This window comes from Taudactylus pleione, unplaced genomic scaffold (assembly GCF_031769625.1).
Source record: "Taudactylus pleione unplaced genomic scaffold, aTauple2 ptg000081l, whole genome shotgun sequence".
Taxonomy (NCBI): Eukaryota; Metazoa; Chordata; class Amphibia; order Anura; family Myobatrachidae; genus Taudactylus; species Taudactylus pleione.
The window spans coordinates 3,049,695-3,063,862 of NW_028284483.1; the positions used below are offsets into that span (position 1 = coordinate 3,049,695).

The 14,168-nt window shown below is 46.0% G+C and overlaps 1 pseudogene; it reads left to right on the top strand.

The window, feature by feature from the left end:
- The window catches only part of LOC148532213 (uncharacterized), a 61,742-nt pseudogene that overhangs the window by 45,132 nt on the left and 2,442 nt on the right, over nucleotides 1–14,168 (top strand).

Below are 14,168 nucleotides of genomic sequence, written 5' to 3' on the forward strand. Positions count from 1 at the left end.
TATATGTATATTGTATGTATATATGTTTCATTGGTGCTTAAAACCTCTGAAGCTGGAAATGCACCGCTGGGTCTCCATTGCCGGCAATGGGGACCGCATCGCTCTCGCCATCTAAAAGATGGCGAGAGCGATGCTTGACAAACAGCAGTAATTTTTTATTACAACTGTTTTTTAACTCTAGAAAAGATGGCATAACCCCTTTAGCGAGCTCTAAAGGGGTTATGCTTCATTGATAAATGGGGGCCTTAGATTGGTGGTGGGATTATCTTCTAGGGGGCACCAGTCAAAATTTTGCTTAGGGCAGCAAATTGGCTAGGGCCGTCTCTGCAAGGAGGAAAGCGGGAGCTGTCATTTTACACGCCATTTACAATGTCTCAGTGATCGCAAGGTCCTGAGCAGACCACTGCAATCCATGGGTGTTCCTGGGTGAAGTTGGGGAGGAGGCCGAAGGTGTTCGCAAAAAAAAATACTCCATAAGGAGTTATGGGAATTCCAACACGTTTCGAGCTGGTAGATGCTCTTTATCAAGGCTTGATAAAGAGCACCTACCAGCTGGAAACACGTTGGCCTAAGAACAGTGCCTGCACCACGTTGGGAGAATAATACCTGCCCACATGGAGTTGCCTTTGGAGCCTATGCAGGGTACTCCGGATGTGCCTTACATTTTTACCACCTGCAGCTCCAACACCTCAGCTGGGTAGGATCACTCCAATCTTTATTTCATATCAGGACATTTATATTACTTGCCCTTTACTTAAAGACTGTATGTGCTAATTATATGCTGCATCTGGCAGCCATCAGACATTAAGTCCTTAATACTTAACCTTTTGCATGTTTTATGTATCCCATGATAATTCTCTGCATGTTTTTTTATCTATACAATTAAAAAAATTTAATTTACCATTGTTGAGAGTGCATTATATATCTCTAAGATGGTCAGAATTGCAGTCTTTTCACAAATATATATTGTATAAGAGTATTTACAATTTGTACATGCGGCATCAGACACACAGCAGGACACCGAGATGCGCTTTATCGATTCCTACATATCTATATACTCTAAAATTGTCGCTATTTAGCGTTATGAGTCGCACAAGAAATAATTGCTTTCAGACTTTGATTGTGGTTCCAAAGCACAAAAAGTTATTATTCACCATAAAAACAGATAGTTACACGCTGTGATCCAAATACAATTAATGCAAACAAATTATACAGACACACAATGTACAGTCGTTACATATGCACGCACTCTGGATCCAGATCCCGGCATCAAAGATGAAACCTCAGTCAACAGCAAAGCAAGAAGACTGGGCTCTAGTTTCAGAGAGCCCACATATATACCCTTACAAAGATAGGCAATACAATAGAACCGTTTGGCATGATTCCATTGGTTCTTCTTCCGGGTTCTTCTGTTACAGTACAGTTCATAGGTTAATTCGTATGGTCACAGTCCAGCCTCCAACAGCTCTTTGTGTCCATTTTCCCGCTGCATAACAAATCTAGGCTGGCTACATTACAGGATACATTTTAATGCCTAACTCTCTATGATCCATAATTTGCAGACAGATGTTGCGATCTTCTCACCGATGAAACCGGAAATCTGCAAAGACACAGTGGTTTAGATTAACACCAAACACGGTCTGCTTATCATATACTAAACCTTAGATATCAAATAACATGTATTTTACAACATTACTGGTAATGAATAAAACCTTAAATATTAACCTTAATGCTAGGGAACCTTTTTATGTAAATGTGCAGTGTGTAAGTATTGGGGTATTGAGAAAAGACGCTAGTTAGCGTTGTGCAACTACGTGTTTATGGAGTACATATAAGTTTATTTCAATGTATGCATTTATATAAAGGGGACTTTTAACATCTTTCTATTGCATGGGAATCGCACAACGCTAAATAATATCATCGCAGTATGTATTTATAATAAGTGAGATTTGCTAAAATGGTGCTGGGCGACCACTCACAAAATGGCGTCTTGTTGCCATTCACAAAATGGCGTTGTGCAGATTTAATTTTAAACCGATTCGGTCTCAGCCAATTATCCAGCTTCGACAGTTTCGCTGAGGCTTTTACAAGGTTAGCCTTGCCAGTGCAGAATCAGGCACAGACACTCATATACAATTATGCCTGATATGAACATTTTAATCCAGGGCTCCAGATTCGCTGGTCAGAGTCAGGCAAACTCACAGAGTTTCAGCCGACTCTGCAGCAGCATATGCTGGTGAGCCTCCGTTTGTCGTGATACAGTTTGCTATTATTTCAGGGAGTCTCCCTGACAATCAGTGAGAGTTGGCAAGTATGAGCGTCATACGGTGCAAGACGAGAGGCGTAACCGATTCGCTCCCAGAGGTCTCTTTATATTCTGTGTCTTATTCGCATCACAGAGAATAGAGCCACTATGCTGTGACTTTAACCACAAAGGAATTAGTGTAAATGCGTACAAAGTAGGGGTGAGCGGGTTCGGATTTCTGAAATCCGAACCCCCCCGAGCCCCCCCGATCCGAGTCCGATCCGAGTCAGGCTCGACTTTTCCCGCCTGACTCGGATCTGAAATCGAGGCAAAACGTCATCATCCCGCCTTCCGAGTCTCGCGGGTTTTGGATCCTATATAAGGTACCCGCGTCGGCGCCATTTTCTCACTCGGCTGTGGACAGTGAAGAGGGAGGGTGGGAGTTAGGGCTGTGTAGTGTAGTGTAGTGTAGTGCTGCTGTTGTCCACTACTTCAAAGTCCATAGGGACTGGCTGTGTTGTGCTGTGCTGCTGTTGTTAATAGGGGCTGTGTCCACTACTTCAAAGTCCATAGGGGCTGGCTGGACTGTGTTGTGCAGTCAGTTCTCCATAGGGGCTGTGTCCACTCCAAAGTCCTGTGCAGTGTCCCAGTCCTAAAGGAGTGCTGTAGTGTTGTCCAGGGGGTGCTCTGTCCATCAGGGGTGCTCCCCCCAAGTGCTAAAAAAATAATATATTTTCTGTGTTTGTGAATTGTGTGCGCAGTAGCCGCACGTGCATCAACAAAGTAGTGCCAAGCGTGCGCCTGTGTCATAAGTAAAGGGCCGGCTGGCTTGACCGTTAAAGGGTGCTGTAACCCCCGAAAGTACACTCCAGTCCAAACCAAAAAAAAATTATTTTCTGTGTTTGTGAATTGTGTGCGCAGTAGCCGCACGTGCATCAACAAAGTAGTGCCAAGCGTGCGCCTGTGTCATAAGTAAAGGGCCGGCTGGCTTGACCGTTAAGGGTGCTGTAACCCCCGAAAGTACACTCCAGTCCAAACCAAAAAAAAAATTATTTTCTGTGTTTGTGAATTGTGTGCGCAGTAGCCGCACGTGCATCAACAAAGTAGTGCCAAGCGTGCGCCTGTGTCATAAGTAAAGGGCCGGCTGGCTTGACCGTTAAGGGTGCTGTAACCCCCGAAAGTACACTCCAGTCCAAACCAAAAAAAAATTATTTTCTGTGTTTGTGAATTGTGTGCGCAGTAGCCGCACGTGCATCAACAAAGTAGTGCCAAGCGTGCGCCTGTGTCATAAGTAAAGGGCCGGCTGGCTTGACCGTTAAGGGTGCTGTAACCCCCGAAAGTACACTCCAGTCCAAACCAAAAAAAAAATTATTTTCTGTGTTTGTGAATTGTGTGCGCAGTAGCCGCACGTGCATCAACAAAGTAGTGCCAAGCGTGCGCCTGTGTCATAAGTAAAGGGCCGGCTGGCTTGACCGTTAAAGGGTGCTGTAACCCCCAAAGTGCACTCCAGTCCAAACCAAAAAAAAAATTATTTTCTGTGTTTGTGAATTGTGTGCGCAGAAGCCGCACGTGCATCAACAAAGTAGTGCCAAACGTGCGCCTGTGTCATAAGTAAAGGGCCGGCTGGCTTGACCGTTAAGGGTGCTGTAACCCCCGAAAGTACACTCCAGTCCAAACCAAAAAAAAAATTATTTTCTGTGTTTGTGAATTGTGTGCGCAGTAGCCGCACGTGCATCAACAAAGTAGTGCCAAGCGTGCGCCTGTGTCATAAGTAAAGGGCCGGCAGGCTTGACCGTTAAGGGTGCTGTAACCCCCGAAAGTACACTCCAGTCCAAACCAAAAAAAAAATTATTTTCTGTGTTTGTGAATTGTGTGCGCAGTAGCCGCACGTGCATCAACAAAGTAGTGCCAAGCGTGCGCCTGTGTCATAAGTAAAGGGCCGGCTGGCTTGACCGTTAAGGGTGCTGTAACCCCCGAAAGTACACTCCAGTCCAAACCAAAAAAAAAATTATTTTCTGTGTTTGTGAATTGTGTGCGCAGTAGCCGCACGTGCATCAACAAAGTAGTGCCAAGCGTGCGCCTGTGTCATAAGTAAAGGGCCGGCTGGCTTGACCGTTAAAGGGTGCTGTAACTCCCAAAGTACACTCCAGTCCAAACCAAAAAAAAAATTATTTTCTGTGTTTGTGAATTGTGTGCGCAGTAGCCGCACGTGCATCAACAAAGTAGTGCCAAACGTGCGCCTGTGTCATAAGTAAAGGGCCGGCTGGCTTGACCTTTAAGGGTGCTGTAACCCCCGAAAGTACACTCCAGTCCAAACCAAAAAAAAAATTATTTTCTGTGTTTGTGAATTGTGTGCGCAGTAGCCGCACGTGCATCAACAAAGTAGTGCCAAGCGTGCGCCTGTGTCATAAGTAAAGGGCCGGCTGGCTTGACCGTTAAGGGTGCTGTAACCCCCGAAAGTACACTCCAGTCCAAACCAAAAAAAAAATTATTTTCTGTGTTTGTGAATTGTGTGCGCAGTAGCCGCACGTGCATCAACAAAGTAGTGCCAAGCGTGCGCCTGTGTCATAAGTAAAGGGCCGGCTGGCTTGACCGTTAAGGGTGCTGTAACCCCCGAAAGTACACTCCAGTCCAAACCAAAAAAAAAATTATTTTCTGTGTTTGTGAATTGTGTGCGCAGTAGCCGCATGTGCATCAACAAAGTAGTGCCAAGCGTGCGCCTGTGTCATAAGTAAAGGGCCGGCTGGCTTGACCGTTAAAGGGTGCTGTAACTCCCAAAGTACACTCCAGTCCAAACCAAAAAAAAAATTATTTTCTGTGTTTGTGAATTGTGTGCGCAGTAGCCGCACGTGCATCAACAAAGTAGTGCCAAACGTGCGCCTGTGTCATAAGTAAAGGGCCGGCTGGCTTGACCGTTAAGGGTGCTGTAACCCCCGAAAGTACACTCCAGTCCAAACCAAAAAAAAAATTATTTTCTGTGTTTGTGAATTGTGTGCGCAGTAGCCGCACGTGCATCAACAAAGTAGTGCCAAGCGTGCGCCTGTGTCATAAGTAAAGGGCCGGCTGGCTTGACCGTTAAGGGTGCTGTAACCCCCGAAAGTACACTCCAGTCCAAACCAAAAAAAAAATTATTTTCTGTGTTTGTGAATTGTGTGCGCAGTAGCCGCACGTGCATCAACAAAGTAGTGCCAAGCGTGCGCCTGTGTCATAAGTAAAGGGCCGGCTGGCTTGACCGTTAAAGGGTGCTGTAACCCCCGAAAGTACACTCCAGTCCAAACCAAAAAAAAAATTATTTTCTTTGTTTGTGAATTGTGTGCGCAGTAGCCGCACGTGCATCAACAAAGTAGTGCCAAGAGTGCGCCTGTGTCATAAGTAAAGGGCCGGCTGGCTTGACCGTTAAAGGGTGCTGTAACCCCCAAAGTACACTCCAGTCCAAACCAAAAAAAAAATTATTTTCTGTGTTTAGCCGCACGTATATATCAAATCGATATAACATAAATGGAGGACCAAACTTTCTCCGATAAAAATAAAATAGAGAAAGATCAAGAACCACTTCCTCCTAGTGCTGAAGCTGCTGCCACTAGTCATGACATAGACGATAACATGCCATCAACGTCGTCTGCCAAGGCCGATGCCCAATGTCATAGTAGAGGGCACATACAATCCCAAATGGCAAAGTTCAGGAAAATGACCTTGAAAAAGACATTTAAATCAGCTGAAGAGAAACGTAAACTTGCCAATATGCCATTTACGACACGGAGTGGCAAGGAACGGCTAAGGTCGATCCCTAGTATGTTCATGACTAGTGGTTCAGCTTCACATGACGATGGAAGCCCTCCTCCCACTAAAAAAGTCAAAAGAGTTAAGCTGGCAAAAGCACAGCAAAGAACTGTGCTTTCTAAGAAGATATCACAAATCCCCAAGGAGAGTCCAAGTGTGGTGGTGGTTGCGATGCCTGACCTTCCCAGCACTGGACGGGAAGAGGTGGCTCTTTCCACCATTTGCACGCCCCCTGCAAGTGCTGAAAGGAGCACCCACAGTCCACTTGCTGATATGCAAATTGAAGATGTCACTGTTGAAGTACAACAGGATGAGGATACTGGTGTAGCTGGCGCTGAGGAGGAAGTTGGCGAGGAGGATTCTGATGGTGATGTGGTTTGTTTAAATCAGGCTCCGGGGGAGACAGTTGTTGTCCGTGGGATGAAAAAGCCCATCACGGTCATGCCTGGGCAGAAGACCAAACATTCCACCTCTTTGGTCTGGCAATATTTCTATCCAAATCCGGACAACAACTGTCTTGCCATATGTACCATATGTAAAGGTGAAATAAGTAGGGGTAGGGACGTCAACCACCTAGGAACATCCTCCCTTATACGGCACCTACAGCGCGTTGATAAAAAGTTACTGTCAAGTTCAGAAACTTTGGCTAAGACCGTAAGCAGTCCAGGGACACCTAAATCCCGTTGTCCTGTTGTATCCAAGCGCCTGCAAACCACACCGTCAACTCCCTCCTCGTCAATTTCCTCCTTAGTCAGGATCGGAAGTAGTCCTGCAGGCCATGTCACTGGCATGACTGACTCTCCTATCCGGGATTCCTCTGGAGGATCCTGCATTGCTACGCCTACTGCTGCCGCTGCTGCTGTTGCTGCTGCTGGGAGTCGTTCATCATCCCAGAGAGGAAGTAGGAACACCACTACTTTTACTAAACAATTGACCCTCCAACAGTCCTTAGCGAGGAGGATGAAGTACGACAGCAGTCATCCTGAAGCAAAACGTATAACTGAGGCCTTGACTGCTATGTTGGTGTTAGACGTGCGTCCGGTATCCGCCATTAGTGCAGTGGGATTTAGACAATTGATGGAGGTAGTGTGTCCCCGGTTCCAAATCCCGTCTAGATTCCACTTCACTAGGCAGGCGATACCGAGACTGTACAGAAACGTCAGAAAAAGTGTCCTCAGTGTCCTGAAAAATGCCGTTGTACACAATGTCCACTTAACCACGGACATGTGGACAAGTGGAACAGGGCAGACTAAGGACTATATGACTGTGACAGCCCACTGGGTAGATGTATCACCTTACGCAGCAACAGCAGCAGCGTCACCAGTAGCAGCATCTCAGAAACGCCAGCTCGTTACAAGGCAGGCTACGCTGTGTATCACCGGTTTCAGTAAGAGGCACACCGCCGACAACCTCTTAGAGAAACTGAGGGAAATCATCGCCCAGTAGCTTACCCCACTTAGACTCTCCTGGGGATTTGTGATATCTGACAACGCCACCAATATTGTGCGGGCATTACATCTGGGCAAATTCCAGCACGTCCCATGTTTTGCTCACACAATAAACTTGGTGGTGCAGAATTTTCTGAAAAGCGACAGGGGCGTGCAGGAGACGCTTTGGGTGGCCCGAAAAATTTCTGGCCACTTTCGCCATTCAGCGACTGCGTGCCGAAGACTGGAGCGCCAGCAAACACTCTTGAACCTGCCCCGCCATCACCTGAAGCAAGAGGTTGTGACGCGGTGGAACTCAGCCCTCTATATACTTCAGAGGATGGAGGAGCAGCAAAAGGCCATACAAGCCTATACATCCACCTATGACATAGGCAAAGGAGGGGGTATGCACCTGACTCAAGCGCAGTGGAGAATGATTTCCGTGTTGTGCAAGGTTCTCCAGCCCTTCGAACTTGCCACACGTGAAGTCAGTTCAGACACAGCCAGCTTGAGTCAGGTCATTCCCCTCATCAGGCTTTTGCAGAAGCAGCTGGAGAAAGTGAAGGAGGAGCTAAGACGGAGCGATTCCGCTCGGCATGTGGGACTTGTGGATGAAGCCCTTCATTCGCTTTGCCAGGATTCCAGGGTGGTCAATCTGTTGAAATCAGACCACTACATTTTGGCCACCGTGCTTGATCCTAGGTTTAAAGCCTATGTGGTGTCTCTCTTTCCGGCCGACACAAGCCTGCAGAGGTGCAAAGACTTGCTGGTGAACACACTGTCAGCTGAAGCGGAACGTGACACGTCAACGGCTCCTTCTTCATTTTCTCCCGCAACTGGGGCTGCCAGGAAAAAACTTAGGTATCCTAAGCAACCCGCTGGCGGTGATGCAGGGCAGGCAGGACCAAGTTTGGACATCTGGTCCGGACTGAAGGACCTGGCAACAATTTCTGACATGTCTACTGTCACTGCATATGATACTGTCACCATTGACAGAATGGTGGAGGATTACATCGGTGACAGCATCCAAGTAGGCATGTCAGACAGTCCATACCTGTACTGGCAGGAAAAAGAGGCAATTTGGAGGCCCCTGTACAAGCTGGCTCTATTTTACCTGAGTTGCCCCCCCTCCAGTGTGTACTCCGAAAGAGTGTTTAGTGCAGCCGGGAACCTTGTCAGCGAAAGGCGTAGGAGGTTGCTTCCACAGAATGTGGAGAAGATGATGTTCATCAAAATGAATTATCAGCTCTTCCAGGGAGACCAGCCTCCAGAAGGTACAGAGGGACCTGTGGTGGTGGATTCAAGTGGGGACGAGTTAATACTTTGTGAGGATGAGGATGTACACACTGAAGAGGGTGAGGAATCGGTGGATGAGGAGGATGAGGATGACATCTTGCCTCCGTAGAGCCAGTTTGTGCAGGGACACATTAATTGCCAGCTTGTTTTGTGGGGGCCCAAACGAACCAATCATTTCAGCCACAGTTGTGTGGCAGACCCTGGCGCTGAAATGATTGATTTGTTAAAGTGTGCATGTCCTGTTTATACAACATAAGGGTGGTTGGGAGGGCCCAAGGACAATTCCATCTTGCACTTCTTTTTTTTCTTTGCATTATGTACAGTTTGGGGCCTAGTTTTTCTAACTGCCATCCTGTCTGCCACTGCAGTGTCACTCCTAGATGGGTCACGTGTTTGTGCCGCCCACTCGTGTCGCTTAGCATAGTCATCCAGCTACCTCGGTGCAACCTTTTGGACATGAAAACACTATTGTGAGGTGTGAGGTGTTCAGAATAGACTGGAAATGAGTGGAAATTAAGGTTATTGAGGTTAATAATAGCATAGGAGCAGAGAAACCAACAAATTCTGTGATTTTAGCTGTTTTTATGCTTTTTAAAAAAAAAATACAGATCCAAAACACAAAACCCAGAACCCAAAACACGGAAGGGTGGTTTTGGCAAAACCAATCCAGATCCAAAACACGAAGAAAGATCCAGATCCAAAACCAAAACACAAAACACGAAAAGTGGCCGGTGCACACCCCTAGTACAAAGTCGTAGATGAAGCACAACGTAACTTGGCGTGAGAAGAAGCCGCGGTCGTCTATCTCAACTCTTTGTATACAGACAGACTCGGTCTGACACAGATGTACAAATGTTGCACATCATACTGATCAGTGAAATCCAGCAATGTAGCTTTGTCGCTTCCAGTTGTTTTACTTATGAAGATAAGATGCACATTTTGAGCGAGAAAGATGGTTGGTGCCACCGAGTCGCCTGGGACGCTGGGATAAGCTGTTTGGCGTGATTGAAGCCACTGTGTATGAGGAAACATGTACGCTTTTTTATGAGCGCGCACATTTCTTGACTTACTAACATACGTAACACTGATCTGATGATGTTCTTGTAAAATCTAACTTTTTTTATTGCTAACCTCACTTTGTGAAGTTAAGTAAAGTAAATCATTTACATTACAGCATGGGGATCCCAACTTCTGAAGCCCTCAGGTAGAATCTTCCTGGAGTCTTCACAGAGTAGACTTGTTCGGCTTTTTCTTACCCACCAGAAAGACCCAAACTAATTTCTCACATTGGATCCCTTAAATAGCTACTTCAGTCTCAGCATAAGTAATTGATTCCTCCTTCTTAAAACTTCAGAAACCAAATCTAAATTTGGACAGTACTTTATGTATCAGTAGTGTTCTTATCTAAGTATTTCAGGTGAACTGCGTGTGCTATTAATTATTTATTTGATAGGTTTATAAAGTGCTTATCTGTGGTAGAACAAAAGACAATGCATAGCCTTATTTCATGTTATTTCTAGGTGGTTTTATATCATTCTGAATCTAATCTATGTCTAGCACCACGGTCTCGGCATGTGAAAGCTTGTCTCCCTCTCTCATGTCTTAACAATGCAAGCATTCACGTATAAAGTGACAATACATGATCTCATGCATGCTGTGACCATATGTCAATGTTTGCATACAATGCTTAATAAAATATGTACGTAGTAGTCCCATTAATGAACGCTGCAGTCAGCCTCACCTCACCCTGAAATGAGTGGTAACAGAGAACAATAACTTGCCCTCAGCTACATAGATAATGTGAAATATCTCCTCAGGTGACATTTTACATATTTTTATACAAATTTTAACAGTAGATTCTTTAAATAAGGCAATTTGTGTTCTGTAACTAGTACTACACGCATCCGTGTAAAGAGAGTGACTGCCGCAATGCCAGGCATGTACGATCTGAAGAAGATCCTAAAGAAAAGCTTTCAGATGACAAAATATTTAAAACACAGCATTACAGAGACCACGAGGTATGACTAAATATTCTTAATTCCTCTCTGAAATCTGTTGTGGTAAAAACTGTTTCCATACATACCATTGTCTCACCTATATCAGATTATGGTCCTGACTGTAAGTCCTTCGTAATGACAATGGAATTCTGGGTGCCTGCAGCGGACGGAATATCATTATGATATTTAGAATCGTACACATCTGTGCAAACGTCCATCCCGGCCATCCCTACTCTCCTGGGATGGCCGGGAGCCTCCTGAAAATTTGGTGGTGCTCCCTACACCCCAGAAGATTGAGCAAGTCTCCCAGACAGCCCTTCCCCCCCTGCCGGCGTCTGCTTCCCCCTTGTAAGTGGGCAGTCCAGGGGAGCTGATAATGTGATTCTCACTGAACCACGTCATCGTGGCTCCACACCCGGCTGCACAATGGCGGTAATTTCAGCATCGCGCTGTCATGCCCCCGATCCGCTCCCAAATTAGCATTACGCCCCCCTGCTATGCTGATCTGGCTGCCTCCTCCCAGCAAGTATGCAGTAGCGCCAATCTTGCCACACGCGAGACAGTCATCAGTTCTTGCACCTAGTCCATGCTAAGTGCAGGAGATGGGACTGAATTTGGCGTGCACTGTGCATACACATGACTCAGACTTGGCTGTAACTCCACCACCCGCGGAACATTTCTCTTATGTGCTGTAGTCGTGCAGTAATGCCCAGTCATCGGTCTCTAAGAACCAACTGAAATGCGCATAACTCCCGTAAGTTCTTAAAGGTGCGTGTGGAGTATGTATAGTTTCTGTAGCTATTGAAAATACCTCTAGATATGGCCAGAGTTTTGAATCAGTCAAATCAAAGTTTAACAATTTGTGGTGCTGTAAATGATAAACACACGCGTTTCGCTTACCCAGCGCTTCTTCATTGTGATCCTTTAAAACTATGAGAAATCTTTAATATATAGTCCGACTCAGTCTTGCTGTTCAAAATGGGAGCATCACATACAGTACACAGGCAATACAGTACGTGGAAGGGAAGGGGTATAGCTATACAAATACAAAGTGGGAGATCTGGTAGCGACCGGAATAGAAAAAAGGTAAAAGTGAAGAAATTAATAAATAAAAATGGAAATAATAATACATAATAATAATAATTAATAATAATACATAATAATAATAATAATAATACATAAAATATATTTTAAAAAATTTTTTTTATTTTAATTATAGTTCATTATGAAAACAATAGTAGTGACCTCAAACACAGGTTTATATTGGCAAAATTAGTCTCCTTGAAGACTATAGATATTAGGAGCCAATTTATCAACTAATATTTGTGGAATATCCCCCTAAAACACCCATTTTCGAGGTACTCACAAATATTAAGTATCCCTGCATATACAGTATGTAATGGGGCTTGAAGCAGATATAAGAGGTACAGATGTGTCATTATTATTATTATTATTAATATCGTTTATTTATATGGCGCCACAAGTATTCCGCAGCGCCTTACAAAGTACATAAACAAATAGGTTGACCAGTGACTTGCAGTACAATACAGGACCAGGACATGGATAATAGACATTGCTACAGTACATTAGCGATCATTACACCCATATAAGCAACAGACCAAAGCAAACAAGTGTTAGGTGCCCTAGTGGGGAGTAATAAGTGGATGAAAGTAAAGTAAGGAGAAGCACAAGAGGGTAGAGGGCCTTGCTCGCAAGAGCTTACATTCTCAAGGGGAGGGGCAGACAGACAGGCATGATACAGATGGGGTAGACGGGGAGGAGGGAGCATGTAGCAGCAAGTTAAGATGAGAGCTGGAAGGCACTGATGAAGTAGTGGGACTTGAGAGGGTATGCAGTCGGGATGCTTATGGTCTAAATGCCGACCGTCAGCATCCCGACTGTCTAATCCCAAGCAGGGTCTAATGACAGGCCCGACGCCCGGCATCCCTATCGAAGGTAAGCCGGGCGCCAGGAGCGGGCAGCCACACGGGAGGGTTAGGTTAGGGGCTCTCGGGGGGACTTAGGGCTAGGCAGTCCCCCGGGAGGGTTAGGCTAGGAGAAGGGGTGGTTAGGGTTAGGCACCTCCGGGGAGAGGTTAGGGTTAGGCACCCCCCCAGGAGACTTAGGTTTAGGTTGCGGGGAAGGGGGGTTAGTTTTAGGCAATTAGAGGGGGGTTAGGGTTAGGCACTAGGGGCAAAGGTTAGGGTTACTGATTCCCTTGAGAGCCCATTTGAAGGATTGTAGAGAGATGGAGAGTCCTTATACACTGTGACTCAAGTCATGCCAAATAGCCCTCTCAGCGCACCAGGGTCCATGTGGCTTGGCTGTGCCGTGTGTCATTTTCACTCAAAATGTGCCTTATTTGCATAATTAAAACAACTGTAAGAGACAGAACTGCATTGCTAGCATACACTGACCTCTGGGGCTTGCAGCATTTGTACATCTGTGTACGACTGAGTGGGAATCTGTGTAAAGAGGACTCCGAGACTTGCAGACGCTTAGTGTGTGAGGACACAGAAAAGTGGAATCGGTATGAAATTCCTCCCTAACCTCCCCCCAAGTGCCTAACCCTAATCCCCCCTCTAAGTGCCTAAAACTAACCCCCCCTTCCCCGCTGCCTAAACCTAAGTCCCCCGGTGGGTGCCTATCCCTAACCTCCCCCTGGTGGTGCCTAACCCTAACCCTCCCTCCCCATAGCCTAACCCTAACCCTCCTGGGGGGGTGCCTAACCCTAAGTCCCCCCTAACCCTCCCCCCCACGGCTGTCCGCTCGCGGCGCCCGGCATCCCTTTGATCGGGAAACTGAGTGGCGTCTACATCTAGACGCCGGGCATTTCACCCTCGCCGGGTTATGACAGTCAGGAAATTGACTTCCCAATTGCATCCCCAGAAAAGCAGCCCCCTTAATTTTCTATGAGGACTGCTTTCTTGCCAAATTTACCAAGCTCCAGAATGTTGGCCCCGATAGCTAAATCCCTTGCTATTGTTGCTATAGTCTACAGCAGTGTTTCCCAACCTCGGTCCTTAAGGCACACTACCAGTCCAGGTTTTTAGCGATATTCATACTTGAGCACAGATGGTTACATCAAAATAACTACAGCACTAATTAAGACACTTGTGCTGAAGTATGGCTATCCTTAAATCCTGGACTGTTAGTGGGCCTTGAGGACTGTGGTTGGGAACCCCTGGTCTACAGTCTGCAAAAAGTGCCCGGGAGAAGAAGCCGCAGGTTCCCTCCCCGCCACTCCCCACTTGCATCTGCACAGTCAGTAGACTGAAAATGCGCATTATTGCGGCACCCCCTGTAAATTGAAAGTGAAGGGTACATTAAAGTGATCAGTTTACTTTTACACATATATACCCCCCCCCCCAATAAAAAAGTGTTTCAACAAAATGTGTGTAACTTAAACTGTTTCTAAGTTTT